This window comes from Pimephales promelas, chromosome 7 (genome assembly GCF_988280905.1).
Source record: "Pimephales promelas chromosome 7, fPimPro1.hap1.1, whole genome shotgun sequence".
Taxonomy (NCBI): Eukaryota; Metazoa; Chordata; class Actinopteri; order Cypriniformes; family Leuciscidae; genus Pimephales; species Pimephales promelas.
The window spans coordinates 25715711-25731835 of NC_142775.1; the positions used below are offsets into that span (position 1 = coordinate 25715711).

At 40.2% G+C, this 16125-nt stretch overlaps 1 protein-coding gene across 1 annotated transcript in view; it reads right to left on the reverse strand.

The window, feature by feature from the left end:
- dgkg (diacylglycerol kinase, gamma) overlaps positions 1-14516 on the reverse strand; it is a 113175-nt gene extending 98659 nt beyond the window's left edge. The window contains exon 1 of the mRNA XM_089133266.1: positions 14364-14516. The gene's annotated coding sequence lies outside the window, so the exon portion shown is untranslated. The remainder of the gene's footprint in view (positions 1-14363) is intronic.
- Positions 14517-16125: the final 1609 nt, after the last annotated feature.

Genomic DNA, 16125 nt, shown 5'->3' on the forward strand with positions numbered 1-16125 from the left:
TATTTCCAAACATGACTGGGCAGACTCCAGTTTTGCTCTTTTCTATTTTATAATAAATAACATGCTATACAACTCTGCTCATTCTGTATAGCCAAATACAAACACAAAACATCATCATGCTGATATCTGCCACAAGCTTAAAGTTTATAATAATTGAGATCACTCAAATTTACCACTGTGACTTATAAGTGGGTGTCATGAGTCTGGTGGTCACAATACTGTTCCTTCTACATTTCAGAACCATTATTCATAAACAGAATGAGATCAGCACTCAACAACTCATGATGCGTACTTAAATCGAGGATGACTGCAGACTATTTGAAAAAGAAATCATTAAAGAACCCATGAAGGTTTTGTGGTCATGTCTGTTGGCTTTGAGGTCATGTACAATGTCCAATCCACTAATGCAATCTGCAAATCTACTAGCGAAGAGCAAATCATGGTTTATGGTGCTAAAATAACCAAAGAGGGGTCAACCGTTTGTTGACATAATAACTACAGATAAATCCCGTCGACAACAACTTCCTGTTTCAAAAGTAAATATATGTCAACAGAAAAAGACAAAAGTGCTTGTTGAACATTATTTCAAGGGAGCTTTAAGAACATAAAACAAATTATACAAAACCATAAAAAAACTATTATAAATAACTAATAAGTTAAGAATAAATAACTGTAAGAGAGTAACAAAGCTTTTAGCACACATAAATCCGAGCAGACAGAAAATATTTATTTTATATAAAACACATCTAAAAATATACATGCACATTCTTAGAAGTAGGAGTAATAGTTAGTTAATTCAATGAATCTTCTTTAATGTTACATGATTAGGATGATATAATGGTCCTTCAAAGGACGATGGGATGAGGCCAGTGCTTATCAACCGAATAGGGAATTAAGCTGCAGCACCATCGCTCCATCACCTAATTTGAGAAGCAGAGAAAGGGACAGATATAGCCCGGGAGTGCTCCTCCCCTGCTCCTGTGATCAGAAGCAGACTGTTTTTGTCTGGCCTGACTTTCACCTAGGTATGACATGCATTTTCCCATGAATTTACTCTAAAAAAAACCCTTTTTAGGTAAGTGCTTTCAATCAGCTGACCCCGAAGCCTCCAGCCTGTTGAGATACTCAACTACAGTTGAAGGAACAAGGAGAAAAAAATCACACTCTTTCCATAGACAAAAAAAAAAAAAAAAAAATCTAAAAGATACGGCTGTCCTTAACAGGATAATTTTAGAATGGTAAGCTGGCCGTCTTGTGCATATAGAAATAAGTGTTCAGGAAATATGTAGGAGTGTCAACGTGAGGAGACGTCTGTTTTCAAAGTGTTGAAGAAGAAATATGCATACAGTATTATCTACAATCTACAAACAGTATTTCTTACTAATGTGCAAAAGCACAGAAGTACCATAGATAAAAACCCACAAAGTGTGGTGAATTTACATGGTGAAACAGACTACACACAATATGTTTGAAAAGGCAAGAGAAATGAAACAGTGAGAGGAAAATGTATATAGTTCTAGAGGTCTGCGTAACATGTCTGTTCTTTCTCTCTGTCTTTCTCTTGTGCTGTCTCTCTTTCTGATGGGACTTTCCTTTTTTCTGTTAGAAATGGAGGCGTTGCCTTGTGCCAGCAGAGCGTATGCTTTCACTTCCTGTCCCTATCTTATTGTATTCTTTGTTTTAAGATATTAGCAAAAACTTTTATGAACCAACATGCATTTGATTATACATGAAAAAGACCTCATTTGCTCTAAATATTCTCAACCCATCTATATTAGGTTATATCTATAATATTAATATATATTTGCTGTGACAAAAAAATGGCATTTACTTTTGTATCCAGCACTGAGTTGAAACTGACAGCTTGACCCTGCTGTAGAGACTTTATATATGGACGTCTCTATATATGGAACTCAGCAGGGTAAAGGGACAGAGACCCTCACACAGTGTCCGAAAGAACAAGAAAGAGCCTGGAGGATGGGATTCACATGCTATTTTCAACCCTTTAGCTGTCCCATCTCCCCAGTGAGCGGAAACACTGTCCTTTGTGCCTAACCTCAAAGCCCACTGGGACCATTCACCTCATTATCATCATGAGTGAGAGCACCAGGGGCCTTTATTTTTTCCTAATTTACTTTGCAACGATGCATGAACCAGACAGCCTGCAGTAGAGCAATGCATGGCCAAAAGTATTGGCAGTGACTTAAATCTTGTGTTTTGCAAAGTTTGCTGCTTCAGTTGTGGTGATGATTCAAATTGCTTCTAGAACATTGATCAGAGGGATTAGATGCATTTTAAATAATTACAAAAAGCTTTTTAAAAAAATGTACTTTATCACAAAACCCGATTTATTTATTTATTTATTTATTTTTTTTTTTTTTTGGCCCTGGCCTTTCCAGCACATAGTAATTCCAAATTTCCGCAATGTGGGAAATAAAAAGACAGATTAGGAATGTCCAAAATGCTGTCTTGTCTTGTCATTTTTTTCTCTCTTTGAGTTGGAAATGAAGGGAGTGGGGAAAAGCACCAGATATATGACCACCACCAACGGGTGCAGTGGACAAACAGTTCTGCATTAATGCACATCCTAGTCTGTGACAGACAACCATGTGGCTCCATTAAATCTCTACCCCTTAATGAGATCCAAAGCTACATCACTGGGCTGGCAGGCTCATCCCCAGAGACACCAGGACAGGAAGAGGAGATGGAGAAGATGTGATGAAGAAGCACAGCACAAAACAACTTCAAAAAACCTGACAAGCTTACATTTCATAAAAACATTAGACTTATTCAAGAACGTTATAATTGTTATTTTTGGCTCACACCAACCAAGATCAAAAAAATATGTTTTCGAAATAAGTTGCAAAAACAGATTATCATAAATTGTTTTTGAATTAGCAACAGGCACTTACGTCCAGATAAAACAGTAATAGCTTAAAAGTGATAAAGCAGTCTAAGGCACATACATGTATGATCAAACACATTCACTGGTAAGAGGACCCCATGGTTACTTAGAGAGATTTGCTCATTTCTGGGAAAAACGAAGAAGTGCAATATATTTTCACACATGCAGCCTGATACTGCATGCTACTGACACCCACCCACACATGCATTGAGGTCACACATACGCACACAAGGTGAACAATTTACTGTGTCTTATCCTTTTCTCACACAGGACATCACTAAAAGAACTGACTGGCTTTCTATTGTGCACCACCTTTATTATTATAGTATCATTGTGCATGGTAGCAAAGCAGATTTTCGTCATTCTTATAGATTGGTATTAAAGTATGCATTTATAAGCTCTAAAATTTACAGGCACCCAATATTATTTTCTGTCATACCTGAAACATTGTCACTGTATTTTGTATAGGGAACCATCTAAATTCAAGAAAATTCAAAGGCAGTATGCCATTGGAATGTATTATAGCGATTTTATTGTGTAAAGGGTGAATGGTATTCAATAGAAAAAACTCAATTTTAATAATAATATTATTAGGCTAGTATATTATTATTATTATTATAAGTTACAGTTAATTGTGTGGTTGCTAAGCAGCAAAGAATATAAACTGTGCAGGCACAGGTGTGTTTATAGTCACTATAGTCAACCACATATGTGGCTTAACCAATCAGAATTTAGTTCTATTTTAAAAACAATTCACTAAATGCTTAAAACAATAACTCTTTGCACAAACCACAGTGTGAGGACAGAAACTTCCTGCACTTGTAACACTGACAAAGACAGGTTTAAATCCTCTGCTCATTTTTTTTTTACCACAGTCATGCACACATTTGCAAAGAAATAGAGCTCTGGTTTCCTCTGCAGGGACCTCCTGCTCTCACTTCAGCATTTCCTTTGATGTAAGCAACGGCACTAACTTTACACGAGTGAGTAGAAGCACGGCCATCCAGTTTTCAGTTGTGACATTATATGGATTCCGACCGAGTACTTCATTATAAACAGGTGCCCGGAATAACACCAGCACAGCACTGACAGGGAATCTATCACGCACATCTGCCCTGACTTAAGAATCAATGTCTTTGGAAGCCTCTTGATGAATGGTTAACATTAGCGTTACTATGCACACAGTACATTTGCTACCACCTCTAGCATGCAAATGCACATGGAGTTTCCTACCTTCAAGAAGTAAGGGAATAACTCTCAGTTTCCTTTTAACCCAGGAACTGAATGCCATTGACATGACAGTAAATCACACAAATATTTATAGAGGCAAATGTTGAAATTATGCTTAAGATCAGACAAAATTAGTAAAAACAAAACACTAAGTTGATAGATGAAGATGATTCACATTTTCTTAAAGCCAAAATAAATAAATAATGGGGAAGAAATGACCAAAAAAATGTATTCTATCTTTAAATTTTAATTTCGACCATAATGTAACCGTAGCGAGCTGTCTTGCTTACGTGTCAGCTTTTAATAATTCAGCATTAGGTTTAAATAATTAAATTTTGATTTAAAAAGCAGATATTGCATTTGAAAATTTAAAGACATGAGAAATGAATGCAGCTGGGGCTCATATGCTTAATGTTGCTGAATGCAACATTTGACACATATGCAATCAAACTTTAAAGGGTAGTTCATCCAAAAATGAAAATTCTGTCTGTATTTACTCACCCTCATGTTGTTCCAAACCTCTATGTGTTTATTTGTTCATTTTTGGGTGAACTAACCCTTTAATTACCTAAAAACTGCGAGACTATAGGATTTTAATAAAACAGAATAGTACATTATAAACTGCTTATTGTTGTAACGGTTACCAGCTGGAGTGGCCTATTTATCCACCAGAGGGCACTCCAGATAAGACTAGGTTTCACACAAACTCCATTTCCCATAAGCCCCGTACTGATTACCGGCACAGGTGTTCCTCATTTCAACGCTCCATATAAACAGCCCTCAGACTCTCTATCAGTGCGAAGTCTTGTTTTGCCCTGGCAACATTTCTGAGCGTTTCTACACTGATATTCTGGATTGCCCGTGTATTGACCTGTGACTGTTTTAGGACTCTGATTCTCTGTTTGCTGCCTGCCCCGACCCTTGCCTGTCTCTTCTGGATTACGATTGTTGCCGCCTGTCCTGACCTCTGCCTGGTATTGTTTATGCTCTGGATTGCCTGCTCTATATTGAATGCTGATCGTTGACTTCTGCCTGTCTGACTATTCTTAATAAATATATACTGCACATGGATCTGCACGTCTCTGACCCTTCGTGACAGAAGACTTCGCCGACACAAGATCCAGCAGCCATCATCGTCATGAATCCAGCAGTCAAGCTTATGCGTCTCCGTCAAGGAGATCATTCCATTGAGAATTATGTTGCTGACTTTTTAGAGCTGGCTCACCTGACCTGCCTAGATGAGGTATGCTTAATGATCTTTTTTCGTGGAGGACTATCTGAACCGCTCAGTTCGTTCATGCCCTTGCATGATCCTCACGGGACTTTAGAGCAATACATTGACCTGGCTCTTCTGTTGAGCGGATCATCATTTACTGTGGGCTTTGAGGAGAAGGCAGAGGGGGCGTTCCCAGAGACCGTCCAGCCAGAGACCGTCCAGCCAGAGACCGTCCAGCCAGAGACCGTCCAGCCAGTGACCGTCCAGCCAGTGACCGTCCAGCCAGAGACCGTCCAGTCCGAGACTGTCAGCCCTGCCGAGCCTGCACTTCACTCAAGCCTCGCGAGTGATGAATCTCCAGTTCAAGTGAGTCATCATGAGTCTTCAGTTCAGGTGATTGAATCTTCAGTTCAAGTGAAACGCCGCCGCAGGAGGAGAAGGAGGGCTCGTTCAGTTCGCCAGGCTTCGGTGAGCTTACCAGGACTCCTCGCCCTGCCGGCCCCGCCTCTGCGCCTCGCCCTGCCGGCCCCGCCTCTGCGCCTCGCCCTGCCGGTCCCGCCTCTGCGCCTCGCCCTGCCGGCCCCGCCTCTGCGCCTCGCCCTGCCGGCCCCGCCTCTGCGCCTCGCCCTGCCGGCCCCGCCTCTGCGCCTCGCCCTGCCGGCCCCGCCTCTGCGCCTCGCCCTGCCGGCCCCGCCTCTGCGCCTCGCTCTGCCTGTGCCTTTCAAGCTCTGTTCAAGCTGTGCCCTTCAATTCCCTGTGGACTTCTCCAAGTATTTTTTGGGGGGGGGCAGTAGGTACCTTGTGAGGGCCATGGAGGCGATACAGACATGGCCTTCATTTCGTCCTGCTCCGCCGTGGCCGCCCGAGGGGTTCTCACCGCCGTGGGTAGCCGAGGGGTCTTCACCGCCGTGGCCGCCTGAGGGGTCTTCACCGCCGTGGCCGCCTGAGGCGTCTTCACCGCCGTGGCTGCCTGAGGGGTCTTCACCGCCATGGTCGCCTGAGGGGTCTTCACCGCCGTGGTCGCCTGAGGGGTCTTCACCGCCGTGGCCGCCTGAGGCGTCTTCACCGCCGTGGCTGCCTGAGGGGTCTTCACCGCCGTGGTCGCCTGAGGGGTCTTCACCGCCGTGGTCGCCTGAGGGGTCTTCACCGCCGTGGTCGCCTGAGGGGTCTTCACCGCCGTGGCCGCCTGAGGGGTCTTCACCGCCGTGGCCGCCTGAGGGGTCTTCACCGCCGTGGTCGCCTGAGGGGTCTTCACCGCCGTGGTCGCCTGAGGGGTCTTCACCGCCGTGGCCGCCTGAGGGGTCTTCACCGCCGTGGCCGCCTGAGGGGTCTTCACCGCCGTGGCCGCCTGAGGGGTCTTCACCGCCGTGGCCGCCTGAGGGGTCTTCACCGCCGTGGCCGCCTGAGGGGTCTTCACCGCCGTGGCCGCCTGAGGGGTCTTCACCGCCGTGGCCGCCTGAGGGGTCTTCACCGCCGTGGCCGCCTGAGGGGTCTTTACCGCCGTGGCCGCCTGAGGGACCTTCACCGCCGTGGACGCCCGAGGGTCCCACAGCTCCGACCTGGTCGCCTCCACAGCCAGCTCCGCCACAGTCTCCAGGTCCTCTTCCGCTCCACGGGCCTGGTCCTCCACATCTCTCCTGGACATTGTAAGGAGCGTCTGGAATCCGCTCCTTAAAGGGGGGGCTATGTAACGGTTACCAGCTGGAGTGGCCTATTTATCCACCAGAGGGCACTCCAGATAAGACTAGGTTTCACACAAACTCCATTTCCCATAAGCCCCGTACTGATTACCGGCACAGGTGTTCCTCATTTCAACGCTCCATATAAACAGCCCTCAGACTCTCTATCAGTGCGAAGTCTTGTTTTGCCCTGGCAACATTTCTGAGCGTTTCTACACTGATATTCTGGATTGCCCGTGTATTGACCTGTGACTGTTTTAGGACTCTGATTCTCTGTTTGCTGCCTGCCCCGACCCTTGCCTGTCTCTTCTGGATTACGATTGTTGCCGCCTGTCCTGACCTCTGCCTGGTATTGTTTATGCTCTGGATTGCCTGCTCTATATTGAATGCTGATCGTTGACTTCTGCCTGTCTGACTATTCTTAATAAATATATACTGCACATGGATCTGCACGTCTCTGACCCTTCGTGACAATTGTTTTAATCCCAATTTATGCAGTCTAACACAGAATGAAGGTCCTGATTCCGATTCAAAAATCAATATTTTACCCTAAAAAGATTACACACTAGGGATCTATTAGGTTGCTATAAATACACTGGAGAGTTCATCCTTCAGTGATAAGCACTGTTTGCTTTCACAATAAAACAAACAGGGCTCGATGAGCTCCAGCACATTATTACTTTTCAACAGATGCGTCATTTTACTGCTTGCCTCAAGCCACAGCTTCTCTGTTTGCTCACAATCACATGGACCCGTCAAGTAATTGATTTTACTTTGAGAAGAGTGCCATGTGGATGTTTTTTCTTTAACACTTATGAGAGGTCTGATGGAACTTGTGTTAATTGAGATCATACAGCTGAAAAAAAAAAATCTACAGTGGGGAAATCATGTTACGGGGTGGTTTACTGCTTTTTTTCTTTGCATGATTGTCTTTATGGGGTGGAATATAACATGTACTCATTGTTTTTCTTCTTAAAAAAGTCTTATTTTTCACAAAATTTCACCTTTATTGTAAGCTGCTTTCTCCTCTGTCATTTGAACGACCGGTTGACTTCCTGAGTCTATAAAACCACTCCCTCAGAAACAGGCAATGGGCTCAGATTGGTTAGTTTGGGCCAGTGTGTTGTGATTGGCTAAACTGTGTGCACATTATCCGGAAAATTCACGCCCGTTACCTTTACGGGCAAAGTTGTATATGTTCCTGTCAAATATAAATAATGGTGTCGATACTGCAGTATCAGTATGAGCCAGAATCAGACCCAGAAAGCGGCGATGAAGAGAGTCAAGCAGAATCTCACCACACACAGCTCTTACAAAGCGTTTCTGAATGGTATTTTTTTAACTTTATACATGTTTGTCTTACACAAAATAGCTTCGAACTGACTGGCTATATACACAAACAACGTTGGCACTGGTTTACGCTCTTGATCATATCGAAAAAAACGTCATAAAGTATACAGTTTCCATGTGCTTTTCCATTAAAAAAATAGATATAAAAGGAAGATTTAATATTAAGTTACAAAATAAAGAAATTCATCCAGTTACAGAATTTAAATATTTAGGATTAGTTTTAGATCCTCAACTTAATTTTGAAAAACATATAAAGAAAATACATAAAACATTACAAAGTAATCTCAATTGTCTTAAATTAATTAGAAGCTACATTCCAAGCCAGGCAGCCCTAATGTATATACATGTTATGATACAAGACAACATGGGCACAAACCGCTCCCACTGCAATCAAACACATAAATGCTTTATATAATCGAGCAATAAAACCTTTGGATAAAAAAAACAAAAAAAAAACATTAAGTTATCATCATTGCAGCATTATTAAGAAATATAATTTAATTAATTTTGCATATTTTCACATATTCCAGAGGGAGGGTTGATGCAAATGTATGGGTTAGTTACGTATAAAATCTGTTGTAGTCCCAATCGAGTCATTTTTGTAGGCAATATAATTTGTGATTTTTAAAAGACGATCTCTTTTTATCTCTGCTTAGATTGAACTTTCAGCGCTGCAACTTTGCAGATACTGTTCATGCACCAACAGCAACATTACACACTATTTAAAATGAAAAAAGTGAAATCGCAATCAACCACCCCTTTAAGCATCAGCCATGAGAATAATCTGGGGTAAACGAGCAATGGATGGGAAGACGGAGAGATGAAGGGGTTCGAGGCAGCAGGCGGCAAAGAGCGATCTGACTCAGCCTGCTTGTGAGGGTGGGTGTAAAAAACAGGGTTTTCAGTGGGACAAAAACCACTGACACCTAATCATTACACCCACCAATGACAGATATGCTATTACTGAGGGTGAAAATAATTAAGTGAAGTTGCAAGTCAAGGAATGCAATTTGGGAATAGCTTTTCAAAGAGCAGGTTGCCTTGTGCCTGTGGAGGGGCAGCGGAGGTGGTACTTCCCCTGTGGTGTAGCGATACATTACTGTGTCACATTCTAAATGTGGACAAGAGAGAGGCAAACCATACTGCTTTTTGATGTTTTGCCATTGAGAAACTTTTGAATTGTTCTCTCACAAAAACAAGCTGTGTTGAGTGGACCTGCATTTTATGTCCTTTTTGTATCATGCATTTTTAATGAACTGCATCATTGTTTAATAATCTTCTCTTTCTGCTTCCATGGAAATATCATATTTTTCTTTCAATTGTCTTAAAGTAGGTAAATGAATTATTAAGTTCAGTTGGCTGTGATCATCAGGCAATTTTTTTTAGAGTCCAGTGTCCAAAACAACATGTTCTTACATGTTCATTTTATATCATTTTAGATCATTTGCTATACTTAGCTGGTTTGAAATCATCTCACAGCCAGATTTAGCTGGTGGTTCTCCCATCCTGGTCAGCTGAAAGGTTGCCAAAACCGCTCTAGTAACTGACCAGCTAAGACCAGAAAACCAACCAGCCAAGGTTGGATTAAGCATTTCTTACAATGTTTTCTTAGTTGTGCTACTTTGACAGTATTGTAAATCTCTCTATTGCTACCACAGAGAAACATAACGTCAACACCAGGGTATCAAAGGCTTACTTAAATAGGTTGGTAATTTAGATATAATATATTTCCAATGATGGCATCATCACTCACATGCTTGAGAAACTTGCATTCAGTAAGATGACCAGTACAGCAGGTGAGTAAAAAAAGTAACAAAGTAATTATTTAACTTGATTCCTAACATGCAACATTAAGATCACTGAAACAATCTGTACAGTAAAAGATCATAGCTGAGTGTGCTAAGCTACCATATTGGTCAATGTAGCTCAAGCCACATTTTCTCTTGTGCTGAGTAGTGATATTTATTACTACACCATCTGGCTTAATATGAAGCCAAGGCTGGAAAAGACCAAAGAAATGTGTAATAATAAAAAAAAAATGAATGTTCATGTAAGCTAATAAGCATGAACTGCATATATCATCAGAACATTTCCTAAAAACATTTCCTTCACTTTCCCCTCTCTGTAGATATATTCCAGCTGCCCCTGTGTAAAACTACACCTTGGACACCTCTCCTCCCTGTAAATACGGTGATAATGTGATTAGCATGCCTCTAGGGCTCATTACAGAAAACATAATTAGCAGTCAGAGGAAGAATAAAAGGCAACCTCCATCCAAAAGATCCAAGATATTTTCATGGTTTCATATTTACATGTTTTACCAAGCAGCAAATTCATTTAAAAATTGTTACCGATCTAATGCTCAGGTTTTAATGTAAATGAAAGGAGAGGGAAAAGAGACAGAACGAAGGCCAATAACCCCAATGACATGTCTTGGCAGTGACATCAGCAGCTTGCTGTCACCATAGCGATGGGAACCTCCAAGAGAATACAGAGACCTAGAATGATAGTAAACATCTCAATGGACAAAAGCATAACATTGTCCCCTCGGTCAGCTGACATGTATTTTGGTCTACAGCATTATTCTTCGAAAAGTGTTGTATTGTTAGTATTGTTTTCCACATGACCAAACCACTTTATGACCACAACCTCAATGTGCACTTTGGTTTTCACCATTATGATAATGTAATATTGATGGGTATCATTGCATTTCAGTATTTGTTTCAAACGTACAGTTGTTAAATAGAAAAAATTTTGACTGAAGTTACAACTCACCATTTGTATTTTTTTTTTCCATTGGTGAGTGAATCAATAAAAACATAATAACAATGTAAATGCAGGTTTATTGCTTAGTCTAGTGTTGTGGGGGAATTTTCTCAATGCAGAAACTCTAACCCTCACATTTTTGAGTAAAAAATAAACTATTCTATTTGGATAAAAAATAAATTTTGCATTTCTATGGCATTTGTTGGCAGAAAGCGCCCAGAAAATTAATCTGAATTACTATATACCTTGCTTATGATTGGTTTCTGTATCCCCTCATTGTCTGAGTTATTCTGTTGGCCTTATTTGCTTTGCAGTGATGAAGCATAAGCAGTGTGTTTGTGTGGGGAAACCTTGCCATGCTGGCATCCTCCCCCAATGTCTCAGCAGTTTTTAATTAAGATGCTCCATTTGTGTCACCTATCCTGGTTGGCTGAGAAACTATATCAAAATAAATTGCTGCCCTCATCTCCAGACAGATGGCAAGGGGTTTGCATTTTGCAGCCTTTTATTTAACATCAATGGAAAAGAGGAAAGACATAAAAGTATCACAATAAAACTTGCAGTGATGTGATTGCAGTGTCCTTGTATTTGCAATTTAACTGATGAACAGCTAGCTCCATCAAATAAATAAATCATTTTTTTATATTGCTAAATTTTACAGTTGATGTAGGCATGTTCTATATAAAAATGCATGTAAATTGTAACTATTTCACATAATTGGCAATTCATTTCTCCTTCAGTGAATAATTTTCTTGAGGTCATTTTACACAACCAAAAATGCTTTTAACACATTTAGCACCTCCCCATGACATTTCTCTATTTCTCTCAATTGCTTTCTCTCAACTGTCATGGCCCAATGCTGACAATGTTCAGTATTTTATATTGGTAGGTTTCCTCTCTCATTATCACTAGACAGAAAAGGTCATTGCTTCTGTGTTGTTTTTCCTTGCACAAAGACACTTCTACAACAGTGTTGTGTGACCTACTACAACACAAACACATATGGGTTTGGTGCCTGTTGACAGCCCACACAATTAGACCCATGTCTACCTGACATCAAATCATCAAATATGTACGGTAGCTCACTGTGTTACATAAAAAAAGACTTAACTGGTGCTTTTGACACATTTCATACTTTATACCAAAAGTACCCAAACCACTCCATTCTGCCTTTAGCACATCACTGTAAAAATGGACTGCATAGTACCCAGCAGCATTTTAAATAACTTAATAATGTATAGGCGCCTATGCTATAAATTGTATGCACATAGTTTGAAATGTAAAGGCTTCAACCAAGGTGTTTTGTAACATTTAAATGATCCGTTATAATAATAAAACAGTTCAGCAATTTAAAGTAATCATCTTTCACTTTACTTAGGGGTGCAAGCAGATGGAATTGAATTTGTTGATATTAGTGTCAAACATTATAAAGTTATTTCCCTTTCATTCTCATATACTGAATTGCTTACTAAATCTTATAAAAAAAAGAAATGTTATGCTTCTTATCATGCAATGGCCAGAACTGCCAAAGACATCTTTAAAAATATATGAAAATGTTCCACTACAATGCAAAACAATTTATAGGGTACGTTCAAAAAACAAGAAAAAAAAATCAACACCTACATGTTTTTTCTGAGTGAGGAAGCTGATATTCATATATTCCTCATATTTAATTTAAATAGATAGTTCATCCAAAATTCATCCATCTCTGAAAATTCTGTCATTAATTACTCACCCTCATGTCACTCCAAACACTTTCGTTCATTTTTGGAACACAAATGAAAATGTTTTTGATGAAATCTAAGAGCTTTCTATCCCTCCATGGTCAGCTACTCAACTGAAACGTAGATGTTTCAAAAAGTTCATAAAGAGACTGTAAAACTAATATATTATTTTTTTTACTAGCTTTATATTATTATATATACTGCATATTATTTATATCATATATATATATATATATATATATATATATATATATATATATATATGTATGTATGTATGTATATATATTAATTATAATATTTACGATGGGATGGGTGCAATGACATGAGGGTGAGTATATAATGAATTTAAATTTTGGGTGTAAATAACAATCAAAATAATCGAAATGGAAAATGAAGACACTTTCTGTGCAACAGTATGTATTCCTTTTGAATTAAGATCTTCAAATCTACACCACATCCACGACGTGCAAGAGTGCATTCATTCAACACAGATCAAGGATCTTCCGTTGTGATTTAAAAAGTCTGATGGATTATACATGGGATGGATGGAAACTTTAAAGGCATAAGTCATATTTAAGGTCAGGCGTATGGCGTTAGATACCAATCTGGCTCATGCTGTTATGACAACCTTGGAAGAAACACTGTGAATGGATCTGTGCCTGTATATATTGTGTTTAGTATCAAGAGACATCATTCTGTCAAACACTGAATGCCCATGAAGAATGTCCTAATGCTCCATGTTTAAGGAACACAATACCGCACAACGTATCAGCCTTAAAATCTGCAGAGCAAAGCAACAATATAAGAGCAAGATGGAAAAACGAAACGGCACCACATCCGTTTGCCCTTTTAAAATGTGTTTTGATTTAAAAGATGTGGACCTAAAGAAGAGGGCGGGGGCTGTTGTTCCACTCCTCAATCATTGAGATTCAGTGTGCATCTTACTGCACTGTGCAGAGGAATGATGAAATAAGAGCTAAAAATAGCAACCTCCCAGGATCCCCCTTTGCCCAGCACTGTAAACACCTCATTTCTGAGACAGTGCTGGCAAAAGCACCACATCTAAACCCATTAAAAAAAAAAACAGGTGTGCTTGTTTTTGGAAGTATCCATACAAACTGCAGGCAATTATTAATAGCCTATATATGACAAGGTACATTTTTTTTTAGTGCATAAAGAATAAGGCTGCTGATTAGGTTGTGATGTCCACTGATAGGCTATGTAACGCTTATTGTTATTTACAAATACATCTACATTTACCCATTATATCTTAAATCCTGCTTGTTTTTTTTTTTTTTTTTTAAATGGCCCACTATTAAAATATTAGCAATAATCAATGCCACACAATACGCAAAAAAGCAATAACTTAAGAAGGTGAAATCATATGAATAATGACGCAATGTCCGTAGTTTTATTCAGTGTCAAGGATTAAATCGCTATTTGCCGTTTTATTAGCAACAATCCAGGGTAACCACCAAAAGGAAAGAACCTACCCACAGATGAATTCATTCGTGTCCTCATCTCCTCGACAGTCTGGAGTCGTGACTCTGTTTCTCAAAACCTGGCGTCCTACCTACCGTGACAGCAGGCATCATGCACGTGCAGCATCATAAGCATCGTGTGTGCATGCCATGAGCTAATTGTGCGTTCAAGTCTCTCCTCCTGGGAAGTTCGTACATATGAAGTGGGAAGTCGTGTTTACGACGGCAGGTGCGTTCAAGTCACTTTCGTCGGAATCAGATGGCGGTGTACTTTCTCTTAATTAATTACACAAAATACAGCAAAGTTCAGTTCTAGAAAATGTGCATAAGGTGTGCTTTGCTTTTTTTAAATGTTTTTAATTAATTTATGAAGCCACTGAAAACTTTATCTTTACATATTACATTGTTATATTATAATGCCATCATTCTGTGCAGGCAATTAGCGTAGGCTATAGCCCTTAGCTGTAAAAAAAAAAAAAAAAAAAAAAAAACAATGACAATACAGGCTTTAAAGCAACACAAAGTGGGATTTTTTTTTACCTTTAAAATAATCTTTCCAAAATTGTTCCAGTGGTTCATTAAGTCGTAACAGGGTGAAAGGCACTTCTGGATTAGCTTTGCGGTCCTACCGCGCCACTGATCGCAGCGGCAACGAGCACTTTGGTCACTTGATTTCAAAAACAACACATTTCAGATCGCCTCTTTTTAAAGGATTTATAAATAGGTTTATTCTATAATAGGTTTTAAAACTTTAATTGTGTCCAGCCGTTTTTGGATAACATATTTGGACAACGCCAGAGAGAGTGTGCATTCACAGACACCAGAATGAACGAGTTCACTTAACGTTCATCAGGCAGGCAGTAATAGAGTATGTTCGGTTCACGTTCGCCCAAAATATGAACAAGTTCATGAACTGTTCAATGGCCACGTTCAGGCACAACACCATAGATATCATAAAGAGACTAGATGCCCTTTTGGCCGTTGGGCATTGAGAAATATGGCCGCCATCTTGAACCGGTCGAATTCTTATTGTGTTGCATTGCAGCAGTATGCCAGAGCACTATGCAGCATATTTCGCTCAAATCGGTGGACTATCACAGTGCTGGAAAAACAATGGGCCATTCAAAGAAATTATCTCTGCAATCTCCTCTATAATGCTCACTTCTTGTCTGACCATCTCCACCCCTTAGATCTGGATCCAACTCTGCCCCATGGATCTCTTGTACTGAAATGACGTACTTCTGCGCCACAGTGAAGGAGACAGAAAGAATGGTGTGGTTACCATCCACTGAAATCTATCATGCCGACATCACGCATCCTCTCCGGAGAATCCTTACTCTAAGAATGTTGTTTATCAACACCAAACAATGCCTCCTGAGTTTACAAATATAAATGTAATTATCTTTGAGAAATTACATTTTTAAAACAAATGCCAGTCAAAGCCTTAATTAAAGGGGTCATGAACGGGCTTTTTACATTTTATTATATTGTTGTCAGAGGTCAACTTATGACGTTCGCTTGGATTTTGCATTCAAAAACATCAAAATGAAAGTAATAGGCTATTTTCTACCCTATTTTTGAGCTTAGCTGAAAAACGCTCGGTTTTTAATGGGCGTCTCGCATTGAAGACTTGGAAAAAAATGGCCACTGCTGTGAGTGGATAACAGTTCCCTTTCGAGGGAACTCTACACTGCGTCGAGAATCGACACTTTGGGGGGGACGCTCCCTAAGCGTGCGCCTCTGAAGTATGAATGAAACTAATCCAATCCTGATT